This window comes from Chanos chanos, chromosome 11, assembly GCF_902362185.1.
Source record: "Chanos chanos chromosome 11, fChaCha1.1, whole genome shotgun sequence".
In the NCBI taxonomy this organism is placed as follows: domain Eukaryota; kingdom Metazoa; phylum Chordata; class Actinopteri; order Gonorynchiformes; family Chanidae; genus Chanos; species Chanos chanos.
Window position 1 is genome coordinate 21,427,990 of NC_044505.1, and position 15,500 is coordinate 21,443,489.

General features: G+C 40.6%; 1 non-coding gene across 1 annotated transcript; it reads left to right on the plus strand.

Moving 5' to 3' along the window:
• The first annotated feature begins 11,289 nt into the window (after positions 1–11,289).
• trnav-uac (transfer RNA valine (anticodon UAC)) lies at positions 11,290–11,364 on the plus strand. Its single transcript has one exon. It is a non-coding gene; the product is annotated as a tRNA-Val (tRNA).
• The last annotated feature ends 4,136 nt before the right edge of the window (positions 11,365–15,500 follow it).

Here is a 15,500-nt window from a genome sequence, read left to right on the forward strand (position 1 = left end):
AATCCGCACAAAGTCCTTGTTGTTGAGTTACAGCTACTTCATAAATCTAACCTTTCTCAAAAAGAAAAAGTCCATACAGTCAGTGTAGTGTTATCTTTCCCGTTTTTGAACACTGTTCATATATATACAGACCCTTGTTTGGGATTCTTGTTTGTGAGTTAAAACATCTCAGAGTTCATGTTTTTAAAATGCCAGTAAATGATTTTAACTTATGGGTCACCAGAGCTCATGTGTGAGCTCTCTCCTTAAAAAACCTAGCTAAGTAAATCTGTTCCACTGCTATTACTGTAAGTACTGTGAGTGACATTGTACCCCTGTCATACCTTGTTCTTATACTAGACTTTTTTCCCTGTCTTCCAGTGTGATGCTCTTCTTATGTGAGGTTCTCCAGTTTCAGAAACACGTTGCTCTCTTTTGCATTCCCTTTCAGAGACTCCCTGCCTGAGTTTCTGCAGGAGTTTACTGGATCTGTGGCTCATTGTTTAACTGAGTTGGAGTGTTGAATTTATTGGGCCTATACCAACACATCTCCGGCTCCACAGAGGAGAGAAATCACAGGGCAAAACTACACATTGAGAATATCTCTGGATTTAGGAAAGGAGAACTGTATAAACATGTTCATAAATTGCTTGTATACTTTTTCCAGAATCAAATTATGGTCTTGACAATCTAACACATTTATCAGGTTTTTATGTAAATAGAGTTGGTCAGAGTGAGATGCAGAATTACCTACAGTATGACAGAAATGTTCAGAGACAAACGTCCACATCCGTGTGTTACATGGTCTGTTTCTTAGACTTTTTTGTCCAGGAGATAACTGCTTGTTGACACTACAATGTATGGAGTTACATACTGTATATGAATTTAACTATTTATAAATAGAAACTCCTTACCTCTCCTCTTCTATAAAATGAAGAGAAGGATGAAGTCACTGAAGGACAACAGACCGATGACCAGCATGACAATAAATGCTCTCCATGCTTCAAGAAACACACACAAAGAGACTTCAGTTTAAAAATGTCATTGTATCTGAAAAATATATGTTAATAAGTGAAACAAAGCCTTATGTTAGGGACGATTAGCACTCTTCCTTTTGACCATGTTTTCTAAAGCAGACTGATGATTTTATTATGGTTTTAATATCAGGTTGGACTCATAGGGTTTCGATGCTGCGGGATCCAACATTGTTGGCTGTGTTGCACAATTTGATATTCTTGTCCTGTGTGGTACAACTCTGCCCTCTCTCTCCTCCTGATCAGATAAACTGACAGAGCAGGAGATCCACTCTGACTCAGAGGGAGAGAAGAGCAGCCAAGAACTCACACTCACCAGATCATCACTATCTGATACAGAGACTGAAAGAAGAAAAAGACTAAATCATTTTGTAATGTGGCACATAATTTAAACTTGTATAACATTTAATCCTCCCATAATTTAAACATATATATTTTATGCTCCACAGAGCAAAAACTGGTAGACTGGTAGAGAGCCCAGGACTGAGAGAAAGAGAGAAATAAGGAGAGGTTATTTTTATTATTTTGTGAAAAGAGTAATCTGGTTAATAAAAGCGTATTACATTTGTTTCAATTCCTGCAAGTTTCAATAACATAAAAGTCAAAAAATGTTTAATGATATCTTTGGCAATCTTAGAATAGTCATCTAAAAATTGACTATGAGAACCTCAGAAAAGAAATAAAGCTTTACTGGATATGACAGAGCTTACATAGAATAGAAAAAAAAATCCAACAGAAATGTGGAGTTTTTGAAACCAAAGCTTTTGTACTTTCTTAAATCTTTAAAATAAATTCACTAAAATCCAAGACACTGTTTGCAGTGACCAGCTGTATCTGCTTACCATTTACTTTGAGTGATGTTGTCCCCTTGTCATACCAAGTTCCACTACTGATGTGACACTCATATTTTCCTCTGTCTGACAGTGTGACTTTCTCCAGTTTCAGAGACACATTTCCCTCCTCCAGACTCCCTATCAGAGACACTCTTTCCCTGTACTGAGGGTCTACAGGACTCTCCTGGATCTTCTGATCCTTGTACAATAAAACCGGAGTCTTGAATTTATTGGGCCTGTACCAGCACAACTCCAGTCCCACAGCACTGAAGGAAGGAGAGAGACTACAGGGCAAAACCACAGAGGATCCCAATTTGGCTGAGACTGGACCATCAGGAACCACCACGGAAAATGTATCTGGACCAAGTAAAGGAGAATGTGTGGAAACATGATCCCGTTCATATCTTGGAACTTCAAATTCAAACCATGGATGTAGGATTTTATGATTTTACAAATAGACAGACTTACCTGTGGCATGACAAAATGGCACAGACACAAATGCCCACATCCATATGGTGATCAACATTTCTGTCCATCAAAGGAAAAAAAAAAAAATACAGTTCACTCATCAGCTGCCACAGCACAGTTACATTAGGTAAATAAGGACTTTTTGATTATTTAAAAACACTAATTCGGTCATTATCATATATATATATATATATATATATATATATATATATATATATATACACACACACACACACATACATACATATATATACACACACACACACACACATATAAAACACAACACAGAGGGGTCGCACTGCAGTGATATGTGTGTGTGTGTGTGTGTGTGTGTGTGTGTGTGTGTGTGTGTGTATTTTTACATATATACAAAGTTGTACATTTTTTTTAATGTGAGAGGTCTATTTGTCATCTTTACACATTGCACAGTTTGTCTTACAATGCTATTTTTATTAAGACACTTTATATATCAAAAACAGTTTATCAACCGTATAATCTTTCTGTTTGTGGTCTGGATTGTATTTCTGACCTTCATATTTGTCAAGGAAATCTTATCAGTTTTGCAAACAAGACTTCAGCCATCCTGATGACCCAACAAGTGAACTGAAAACTGATCCATTCGCCCAATCATGGTGTGAATGGTGGAGGGCACTTGTGGAGCTGCCCGCTCTTATGATTTTTTTTTTTAGATAAAAGATTAATATTTAGAGCAGCGAGTGCCACCATCACATAAAATCGCACCAAAAAGAGATGAACTATACCTTTTCCTCCTCTCCCTCTCTTTCCCCTCCTCAGAATTTTAGAAAGCTTTCAGAAGCACAGGTACTAAAGAAACCGAAAATTAGAAGTGAATACAGGTGATTCCAGCCATGCTGGCAAAATGAATACATTTTCACTGAGTTCAGAGGCAAGTGTATCTGTTTAGTTTGTCATAAATCATTTTCTGTAGCAGGAAAATAGCATAACACAAAGATACATTATGGAAGGAAGCATCACTAGTTTTTCTCAGCCATGCACTGGTGAAAACTATTAACATAATTCGATGGCGATCAGTCATCAATGAGAAATTCAGACACTCCTCTTGGAATTAGTTGTGAAGAGCGACGAATCATGCACGTTTCTGCATGTGTGATGATTCATGACTTGAGTCAAAGTATAGATACTCCTGGTCAAATATTACTCCAATACAAGTAAAAGTTGTTCAGTTCAATTTTTACTTGAGTTTAAGTACTGGAGTACTTGCTTTCAAAAATACTGAAGTATTCAAGGGTACATTTGCTTTTTAATGTCAATGCATTGTATTATTGCCACAATGCATTTAAAGAGCCTAATGACTCTGAAACAGCCTACTGAATGCACTGACTGCTTGTAGAACCCGTAGAATAAAAAGCTTGTGGAAGATGCTGCAAAGCTTATAGAGACACAGTTGAATTGAATGATTCCTCTATGAAAGACAGTGTATAGCTTCTGTTAAATAGGCCCTAGGTTAACTCAGATTGGCCTTAAAAGGATAAACACGTCATAATGTTGTAGGCTAGGTTAACTTTACCTCTTCTACATAGCATTGCCTGAAATGTGCAACAGTTGGATGACCCTCGTCACCACTTGATTCCCGCCCCAACTCGTCCTCCTGTTACTGGGACCGGGCTCCACATGAATCCACTGCATCGCGTGAATTTACTAATAGTATTGTGTTTAACTGACAAGATTAAAACATGCATTTCCGAAAGGAGTTTTGTCAGTAACGTTAACTCGGCGTTTTCGCTAGCTAACTATTAGTATGCATCAGCAGTGGATTCACACAGGACCCGGTGTTATGTCCCAGATGGTTTCCAAGCCAACTGGTTTCTGTACGTGTTCACAGTATGTTAACAGTAGCAATTGTGGCCTGCTTCTGTCACCAGATCCGTCACACATTCACAAACATATTAATCGCGATTTTCAAGTCGCATCTCATGATTGTATGATTGTAAGTGAGCAGTGAGCACTGCATCACAGCCACCTACGAAAAAAGTTGGCGAACACAGCACGCGAACATGTATGGGAAGCAGTTAGCTTGAAAACCAGTTGATTTCAAATCTTTATTATCTTTGTCTGCCATAGTAATAGCTATCAGTAAGACTGTCAAGTTCAGTTGTTAAAAAAATGCAGCAGACACTTGACTGACAGCATTAGAGTAGTTCCTGTGATTGTTTTTTATTCTGTGACGAACACAATATGACCTATAGCATTTTAGAAAAAAAAAATAGTCCGCTGACTTCAAAGCTTCAAAGTAATGAGTAAGGAGAACCTTCATAGGAATGTAGTGGAGTGAAAAGTGTTTCAAATGTAGTGGAGTGAAAATCATAAATTTCCAAAAAAAAACAAAAAAACCCCAACTCAAGTAAAGTACAGATTCTCGAAAAATGTACTTAAGTACAGTACTAAGGTAAATGTACTTCGTTACTGCCCACCCCTGGTGATGATTTATTCGCGACTCCACTCTAAAAGGAATCTGTTTCATGAGATCTGTAATATATTTTTAGAGGGAAAGTTCTGACGCTTGATGATCTGAGCAACACTGCGTGGTTAGTGCAATGGTAAATGAATGGAGCTAGCGTGTCCCAATTCTCCAGGGAAGTGGGTCACATTTCTATATGTGTGATTGCTGTGCAGCGTTAACCAAACGTTTGGCAGTTTTCCATCTTAGTTAACCTCACTGGCGAGTTAATCACGCTGAACAAAGCATGCTAGATATGCGTGCATCAAATTGTTTGCTGTGAAGCGTTTTGGGAGACAAATCAGCGACCGAACCGCCGGACACTTCGCCAGTCTCTTGCAAATTTCCAAATGCCAGCATTCCTTGAAAGATGGGAAAAGATGTGACAGTACCTACAGTACCTACATCAAAATGCTGCCATTCAGAGGTGCATAAAGCTGATAGCAAGCCCTTTCTCTGTTTACGTGGATGAAGTGAAGGAGAACAGTTGGAGCTCATTGAGACGTCGCGTTCTCTCCGTAGTCGCCACCAGTTGCTCCCACTGCCAGACTTACACAGGAACTAGTAAAACTACAGTTTTTAACTAATGAGGCGTCACACCAAAATGATGAGTTCGCTCTGAGCCACATACCTATGTGAGCAAACATTTTATGTAATGACGCTGAAGACCAGCTGACTGAGATCCAAGATCACAGTCAACTGTGCAATGTGCTCCGCATCTCCACAACAGCACTTTAGCCTGACGTGAGCGTAAAACTTGTAATATTGCATATGTTTGTTAATAATTAAATACTATCTTTACTTGTATAGTTCTACAAAAATAAAGCGTAAACAAGCGAAATGTACAAGCTTCTTAACTCAGCTTTTAGGGTATTCCCTAAAAATTGAGTTAATTAAGTCCAAAGTCAGTTTGTTTATCTGGATACTCTTATATTTGGTATTACTCAGAGGTAGACGCAACCGCGATTCGTTCTGACAGCATCAGTGGGGTACTCTGCGAAAAAAGCTTACATCATTTAATCATAGCCCTTGCTTTACAATCAAATCAGCTTATTCAATGAGAGTTCTTCGGTGTGAGACAGGGAGAACAAGTTTTTTTTGTGTGTGTTTACTAATTATCAGCAAACAGTGCATGCCATAAATATTAGTACACAGAATACTTTTGAATGGCACGGTGTCAAACTTTTATGCTGCCGATTTTCTTAGCTTCGACCAATGTGTAAAATCCTCAGAGAAATGCCAATTAGCTTTAAAACCCATTCATTATTGCACCTGGGTAGTATTTGTATCTTTCCGCATTTGTCACATTCTTATCAACCACACTTGTCTATCTGCAAGATTCAGGTTTGCAGTCAGTTAATCTTCTCATAACCAAGACCAAACTGAATTGTACATTCCAGAGTTACATTACTCACCAGTGTCGATGTGCCCCGGGAGACCGCCACAGATGTACCATCTGTTTTAACATATCCTCTCGACAGTGATAGGCACTCCCTTGCCAGTTTGTCGAGATGCTTGAGGCCTGCTTTTGATTAAGGGGCGTGTTACCTGTTCATAGCAAAGTAAATAAAATAAAGTAAATCTTATACCCTGAATCCAGAGACAGCTTCAATTCAAGGATTTACCCTCTTTAATTACGTGTTAAAATCATTACTAAATTACAACACTCAGCACCTTCACATTTGATCATTATTGAGTATGTTCTCCAAAAAATAGAAAAACAACAACAACAACAACAACAACAACAACAACAACAACAGCGAAAAAAGTCAGGACTAATGACAGTAACTTGTTGACAGAGGGAGCTGACAATTGCTTTTGTCATTATTTTTCTAAAAACTTCAGTTTAACTTTACACAGTGAAATCTGCTTGTACTGTAATTCAATACAACTCAGATCAGTTATGGCATGCAGTCAAAAAGAGTGATGTCTGAGGAGCATTCACCTTCAAACAACACTGCAATGAAAATATGCACTGTCGTTACACCGGTTGGACCTAAACAAGGAAGTCTGTTGAGATAAGAGACATGAAGTCTAATACAATAAACCTGTTCATAGATGAATCAGTGACAACATTAACAGCTAACAAAGAACATTAACAGCTCAGCAAATAAATCTCTGTGCAGTTTGTTTTTAAGTACATACAACACAAAACAAAAGTCAGTGTTACAGATTTCATGATGAGGGATGGTATTCTGGGTACCTGCCACTGTCAGTGTCACTTGCTCACCTGGATTTAGGTGCTGCTCAGTAAAAATGAGACCTGTTTCGTGAGAGACAAACTCACAGAGTACACCCTACTGTTTAACAGTGCACAGAATGCAATTTCTCAATAAAGAGATCAACAAAACAGAACTCATACAGAGCATAGTCTGTATGGCTGATCCCCCAAACTCATCCCTCACTATTGCTGAGGTTTGAGTAGTTGTGCATCACTGTGCCACCTAAGCATCCCACTGCTGACTTCAAATGCACTTTTCCTGGAAGTTATTGTTTGCATTTTTGATACTGTGTTTACTGGAGTGAAATAAGATTTATCTTTCTTGTATATGAATTTAGTATTATTTTTGATACATTAGAGTTTTTTTTTACTCTTTCCTTTCTGTGTCTCCAAGTTACCGTCGTCTGGGGTGACCAACTATCTGGCGCACATGTAGCATTCACTTAACTTCCTGTTTATTGACTGAATGGGAGGACTGGCATGGAGCCCAGTAATTAAAGAAAAAGAACGACAAGGAGAGCATGTTTTCATTTTCTGTTAAATGGAATCATCCTGCAACTATTATTACTGTTCATCACCTTCATTTTAATCCCTTTAAACTGTAGTGACTCAACCCACATAAAATGCCTCAAGATCTCTCGGACACTCTTAGAACATCTGGAGTAAGTGGATGGAGCGTAATTTAATGAAAATTTCTAATCCAAGTGAAATGGCTTTTTTTTAGCACCCTTATACACAGAAATTCAAGCCAGTGGTGGCAATAATGAGGTGTCTAGTCACTGTTTACTGCCAATGATATCCCGGTTTTATCTTCCTAGGATTCACTCCTGACATGACACTCATTTTCTCCTGTGTCTTACAGTGTGAGGTTCTCTCGTTCCAGAGACAGATTCCCCTCCTCCAGACTCCCTATCAGAGACATTCTATTTCTGTCCTAAGGGTCTACGGAACTTTCCTGGATCTTCAGATTATTGTATAACTGTACTTGTAACTGTTGTCATTATATTGTTTATGAAATTTACAACATTTGTTTACCATTTTAAGACCAAATTCATAATTGAGAATTTATCTAAGTTGCATTTGTTATTTACTTTGTGTAGTATAAGTGATATTTTCACTTTACTTTCATTTTGAAAGCTCAGTTACGTGCAAATCCTGTTGGGCTGCTCTCACGTGGGTAAGATTTTAGAAAAGATCAGGAAACAGTGAGCATGGACGTTGCAGATTCGCGGTGAAGGTTTATCTTGGTTACAACAGATTTTACTAAGATATCAATGGATATAAGGAAGGTTATAGGACTATTTATTCCCATTGTAGCATGCAGACAACAACATACTTGTTTTGTTTGTTTGTATTTTATTTTGATAAAACGTCATTCAGCATGCCATGCATGTTGTTTCAGGTTAAGCTAATGTGGTCTGTATATTTTTCGTCAATACTGTGTATATAGTTTTCATAGTTGGTTTGCAGAGAAACATCCAAATTAATCAGTTGCAAGAAAGTCACTTGTTTCTGCCTGTGCTTTGGGGGAATTATAGCAGTACTGCAGAGTAAATGTAATGTGTTGTATTTACGAGGCCTACACAAGTTCCATAGCACTGAAGAAAGGAGAGAGACTACAGGGCAAAACCAGTGAAGCTACAGATTTATCTGAGATTGCATCATAAGGAACCAGCAGAGGAAATGTGATTAGTAGTTGGAAGAGAGAAAGTGCACGAACATCTTCAGAAATATTTCATCCACATCTATATTGCTATTACAAGACTACTGATTCCTGAAAAAGAACGCTTTTCATGTCAAAGGGTTTTGAAATTAAGTGTTCTGGACAGCCTGTGGTAGGAGGGATGCAAACAGTTCATGGGAGGAGTGAGAAGGATCCATCCTGGTACCGTAGGCCTTCCTTATATACCACATGGTGTGGGGTGACCTTGATAGCAGGAAGACCCTTGACCGTAAACCAGGCAGTTGTCACCACCTGCTCCAGCACGTTTCTGCCTGAGGTGGAGCGGTTTCCACACCATGGACAGCGATACTATAGATCAGGACACTCTCAATGAAACATCTGAAGAAGCTGTGTGTTCTCAGAGGCAGAGAAGGGCAGCCGAGAACCCTCATATACCAGATCCTCAGTATTTGATACACACAGAGAAAAAGAGAGAGTGACAAAAAATGCAAAAAAAATGAAACAATGTGAACAATGGAATCTTCTGAGCTGTCTAAGTCAATAAACAGTCTTCTAACATCTTTGTTATACAGATGTGATGAGGCCATGGGCAATGGCAAATAAGATATCATCCCCGGTGGAGGAGTTTTGCTAGTACACATACAGGTCAGACTGGAATGAAGGCCATGCTGCTATTATCAATTACTTAACGTACCTCCCAATACCAGGGTTAGTGGCACGGGGCAGTGGTCAAAGACATGCAAACAGAGATTTCGTTGGCACTGGGATGATGGTGGCTAAAATGAATCATGTCATAGCAGCAGCTGGCACCAGGCAGGTGTTGATGATGCCCACGAAGACATCTGGGGGCTAGTGACTGCACTCCTTGAGTGGGTGACTGGGCATGTTGTTTGGGCCAGAGGCTTTGTGTGAGTTATCCATCTGCAGGGTTCTCCTCACATCCACTGTAATAACTGACAGCATCTAGTCTCCTGCAGGAGGTGCAATCCTCATTCCCGGCTTGGTGCTTGATGCTTGAATTGAGTGTAAAAGTCAGTGTATAACGGAGCTACTATCTGTTCCCACATATAACGAATAGCCAACATAATGCTTGGTTTGACAAAGACGTTTGATTATGCGCAATTGTGGTATACGGACAAATGGTGATAAACATGGTCTACAATAGTGGCATGTACAATGGAAAACATGACTAAAATAAATGCAAACTTTTCTGATGTTTAGGGTGGCCAACTAAATGGATAGGAAGTTTATTTGGATTCAATCATTATACACCTTTGCAAAACAATAATGAATAATGAATTCTGGTCGTCACTTACGGCGTAGATGCAGCCATTGTCACATGAGGGGAAAGACCCAAACGTAGCATTTCTTGTAGTTTTGGCCGATGATGCTGTTCCTGTAGGATGTCTATGTTGGTAGAAGATATAGGGTGGATTTTAAAATTGCTTGAATAATAATCGACCCAGGCATTTCAAAATATTAATTTATACATTTCTGATTGTGTATTATTTTCATGAATTACTAATTTTAACTCATTATAACTGTAAAGTTTTGTAGATTGGCAACATGTTTTTAATTTCCTTTGTCATGAATTAATTTTTGTTCAATTAAAGATGGTTTCTCCCTAGGCCTTAAAAACCCCAGAGTAACCCAACCATGGTGGTTTTGAGGTAGCATGAGAATTGTTCAAAGCATAGTAATTGAGTTAAGGCATATATTTTTGGTTTGAAATTCAGTTTGTTCAATAGTTCCAAATCCAATAGTTGGATTTTTGTTCTATTTATTGCTATTATTATGATTATTATTGTTATTGTTACCATTCTTCTTCTTCTTCTTCTTCTTCTTCTTCTTCTTCACGGTATTTTTTTTAAAATTTTGATTCCACTTGTTACTACCTGGTTTGGACAACCAACACTTCGAGAACCATCATTTGGAAAAAATTACATCTACATTCTTTGGTATCATGCTGCATGTGTCATGCCTTTTATTCCGTGACTGCAAAGCCGTCCTTCACACAGTGGAAGCATCTAAGCAAAGCATAAGAGGGAGACAACCTTGGTGCAGCGAGAGTAGTTTTTCCTCCTGTAGTCAGTGGTGGTTTCAACACTCTGCAACATGCACCAATGGCCATTATTTGTGAAGTGTTCTGATATTATTATAAACATAGGCACCAATTCCGTGGGCGCTCGGGAGCTCACGCACCCATGGGAAAAGGTGGCTCTCCAGGAAATTACGCTATGTTCAGTGAATTTTTAACTTTGTGTCTGCTCTGAAACATTTCTGTTGTCCAACAGCTCACCACTCAGTTTTTTTTTTCTTCCTAAAAACATCATCTGTAGCCAAGAGGTGAGGCTGTGATCTTATTGGCTCCAGGCCACACGGTCCAGAAGTGACCAATCAAAAGTGCTACATTGGTTTTTACTTTGAGATTTGAAATCAAGGTTATTGCAAAGGTAACTAATATTAGACACATGTTGTCGTTGTCCATTTTAAACATTCTGGGAAATGGATTAGCTTTCAATTAAACTTAGAAAGGAGTGGTAGCACACATGGCTCTTAAGAGATTCATGCCTGAGTTGCCATAGTATGTAGGTTCCATAGTGTAGTGGTTATCATGTCTGCTTTACACGCAGAAGGTCCTGGGTTCAAAACCCTCAGTGGAACCACAGTTCTTTACATTGCATGTTGGCAATGTTTACTTTACCTGCACTCTTTAATTAAACTTAGGCTCTGTTTACACCTTGCATTAAGTTCCGATTTTGGTGATCCGATCACAATTGGACAGCTCTAAGTACGTCCATTTACACCTGGCTTTAGAATAAGTGTCTAAATTGACCACTTGAGATCGGATCTCACTTCCCCCATGCTATATGCAAATAAACACGTAAATCATTTCCAACACGGTAGTAGCACCCATGGCTCTGAAGACACTCATGCTTAGCAATAGAGCACATGTTCCATAGCGTAGTAGTTATCATGTCTGCTTTACATATAGAAGGTCCTGGGTTCAATCCCCAGTAGAACCAAAGTTCTTTACATCCCACGTTGTGGACTGAGCTACCTGGATGTTGGCAATGTTTACTTGCGCTGCTACTGTTTATCTGCACTGTTTAATTAAACTAAGAAAGGACAGTGGTATTGGATCAGTGTTGATGAAGACACCCTGCTCCTCTTCATATGACAGAACCCAGGAACCATTCTCTGGGGTTAATGGGACCTTATAAAATCTCTCAGCACTGTCACAGGCCTCACCCACACACCATGAGAGTTTGTCTTTAGATTTCTTCCACACTTTAATTTCCCAGTATTGCTTTCCTGTGCTCAGTAACTCTTTACATAATGCAAACGTTTTCCTCTCTTCCCTTATTTCATCTGGACTAGTGTTGTTTGGGTTATGACAGTGGATGCTGTTTCTATTCTGTTTTAATGTGATGGGAATTTCCTCAGGATCCAGAGTGATCTTCGCTATAGGAAGAGGATAAAGATTATCATTATCTGAAAGTTACTGTAACAATTACTGTTTGAATTACTGTTTCTCTGTTATAGGAGTAAAGGAATCCATGGCTTACCTTTAAAAATTTTTCACTACCTCCAAATCTGCAGGTATTGTAATGAGAAAAGACTCAGATCAGTTGTCATGTATTTCGCTCTCTGAAAAGTGTTACCTGCTATTTATAACACTATGTTTTCAACACTATGGCTTACAATTCATTGGTTTCCTGTCAGGATAGAACTTCCACCCCAGCATCTCTGTCCTGAAACTACTATCAGAGTCCTGTCAGAGTGCTTCATCTCTGCTAAGCTCATGCTTCTGAACCATGCTTGGGTAATCACAGCATCAGCGTATTTGCCCCAATCCAGCCTCAAATCTACAGCTTCTATGAAGGAGGTCAAATGCGCTAGTATGGGTACAGTGGGTAAAGTTAAAATAACTTGAAACATTTCAAGCAACTGAATGCCTCAAAACTCACTCACTCACTCACTCACTATCTAAGCCGCTTATCCTGATTAGGGTCGCGGGGGGTGCTGGAGCCTATCCCAGCGCTCATAGGGCGAAAGGCGGGGAAACACCCTGGACAGGTCGCCAGTCCATCGGAGGGCAGACACACAGACAAACACACTCACGCACACATTCATACCTAGGGGCAATTTAGTGTCTCCAATTCATCTAACCTGCATGTCTTTGGACTGTGGGAGGAAACCGGAGTTCCCAAGGGAAACCTACGCAGGAAACTCCTGCCTCAAAACTGAAACTATTTAATAGAGTATAATGTTGCAGTTCAGTTTACAGTCTATTACCATTATTATTATTTTTATTATTACAGTTAAAATGGCATTTCACTCAAAAGAATGAAAAAAAAAAGATGACTATCTGTAGGACACACAGAATATTCACAAATTTACACAAAAATCAAGTAAGCAATTACCCATGATACTAAAATTTCAAACATACAAACCATGAAAGGGTTATGAGGGCAAGATAATAGCAATCTAAACAAACAAGAGGTCTGCGTTCTGTGTTCACATGACTCAGTTTCAGACTCGACTTTTCAGTTTTGCTGTAAGCAAGGCAGTTAAAATGAAATGATTTATTTTTGCAAATAAATTTAATTTCAGGTGAAAGTCTGTCAGACGATTGCCAAAGAGCTGGACACAAGTGCGGAGATACAAAGAATTTATTACACCAAACTGAGTGGATACAGTCAGGGGAGGACAGGCAGCGACTCAGTTCTTTCCAGTGAACAGGCAAAAGACAAAACTTGAGGTAGAAAACAAAACCCAGATAAAAATGATATAACAAGAAGATATTAACAGTTCAACAGTTCCACTATCAAAGAAGCGCTCAACATACATTCGTAGCAAATGTAGACTTCGCAAAATGCCGGTAAAACAGAAGAGATTATATAGAGGTGAGTGAGTGCACAGGAGTGAGAACAGGTGAGGGAGATGATGAGTGAGCAGACTGGTGATTAGAAAACCGGTGACACAGATTGTTGAGTGGCTGAAACCAGCGAGGGAGGAGACGAGGTTGTTACAGTACCTCCTCCTTGATGCACGGCTCCAGCCGTGGAGCGTCGCCGGCCAGGGGGCATCTCTGAGGGTGAGGCGCGAAACGATCTAGGTGGTCCCGTGGAAATTCAGCAATGATGTTGTTGTCTACGATGTCGGAGGAGGGGACCCAGCATTGCTCCTCGGGACCGTACCCCTCCCAGTCCAACAAGTACTGCATGCGGCCCCGTCAGCATCTGGAGTCTAGGAGAGTGCGCACTGTGTAGGCAGGTGCTCCATCAATCTACAGGGCCGGAGGTGGCAAATCTTGGGGCACCGCATCAGTCAGTGGACCAGGAATCACCGGCCTGAGAAGAGAAATATGAAAGGCGGGTGAAATTTTGTAATTGAGTGGTAACTGAAGGGTGTATGAAACTGGATTGACCCTCCGGAGGATTTTGAATGACCCCACAAACTGGGGGTTTTATGCAGGGCAGGCGGAGTTTGAGATCACGAGTTGAGAGCCAGACTACAGAATGGAATATTGAGGAATCCCAGCGGTGGCGATCAGCTTGGATCTTTTGATGACGAACAGCCCTTCGGAGGTGAATGTGTGCCATTTGCCAGACCCTTTCCGCTCGTCGAAACCAATCATCCTCCGCGGGAGATTTGGTCTGGCTCGGATTCCAAGGACACAAGGGAGGCTGATAACTGAGTATACACTGAAATAGAGTGTCCAGTGTACACATGATGAAGAGAGTTTTGGGCGTATTCTCCCCATGGAAAGAACTGTGACCAGTCTTGTTGCGATGACAGTAGCTTCTAAGAAACCTCCCCAGGTCCAGGATGGTTCGCTCCGCCTGGCCATTAGACTGTGGGTGGTAACCAGATGTGAGGCTAACCATGACTCCCAGCCTTTCCATGAGTGCATTTCAGACACGTGAGGTAAACTGGTAGCCACGTTCAGAGATGACATCCTCTGGAAGGCCAAAGCAATGTAAAACATGGTTAAAGAGGGCGTCCACAACCTGGAGGGTAGAGGGAAGTGAGGTAAAAGGAACTAATCGGCAAGCTTTCGAAAAACGATCTGCCACTACCAAGACCATGGTGTTTCCGTCAGATGGAGGGAGGTCGGTAATGAAATCCACTGCAGTGTGTGACCAGGGTTGTGGGATAGGTAATGGTAGCAATTTGCCAGCAGGGACCTCCCTCGGGGACTTGGTAGTGGCGCAGATGGAACATGATCTTACATATTGACGGACGCCAGAGACTAAGGTGGGCTACCAACATTTTGCTGTGAGAAGTTGGATGGTGAGCGTGATTCCAGGATGTCCAGAGGAAAGTGACATATACGACCAGGTGATGATGTCCTGCTCTGACTAACGAGAGGATGTGTAGATGATGGGAAGACTAGGAGTTTCAGATCCTCCCGGTGCAAAGCCCCCATGGTGAGTTGGATCGATGAGGAGATGTGGGTGATTAAGCCGTTGCCTATGGGGAGCCCATCCAGAGCTTGAACGGACACGGTTGTTGGCAGTCCGTGTAAGGGGATGTGCAGAGTCTGAGCCAGGGAGAGGCGGACGAAATTCCCTGCTTCTCCCAAATCTAGCAAGGCTGCAAGAGAAAGGGAAGAATCACCTGAGCGTACTGTCACAGGGAGCAAGAATGGCTTGGTAGTCACGAGGAAAGAGGAAGCGCTTGCCTCTTTATGAGGGGTCGTGTCTTGGGCAAGCCCCTCCCTCTTGCTGTCATGAGGGCGAACCGGTCTTATTGGGCAGCTCAACACCAAGTGATCCCTCTCACCACAGTATAG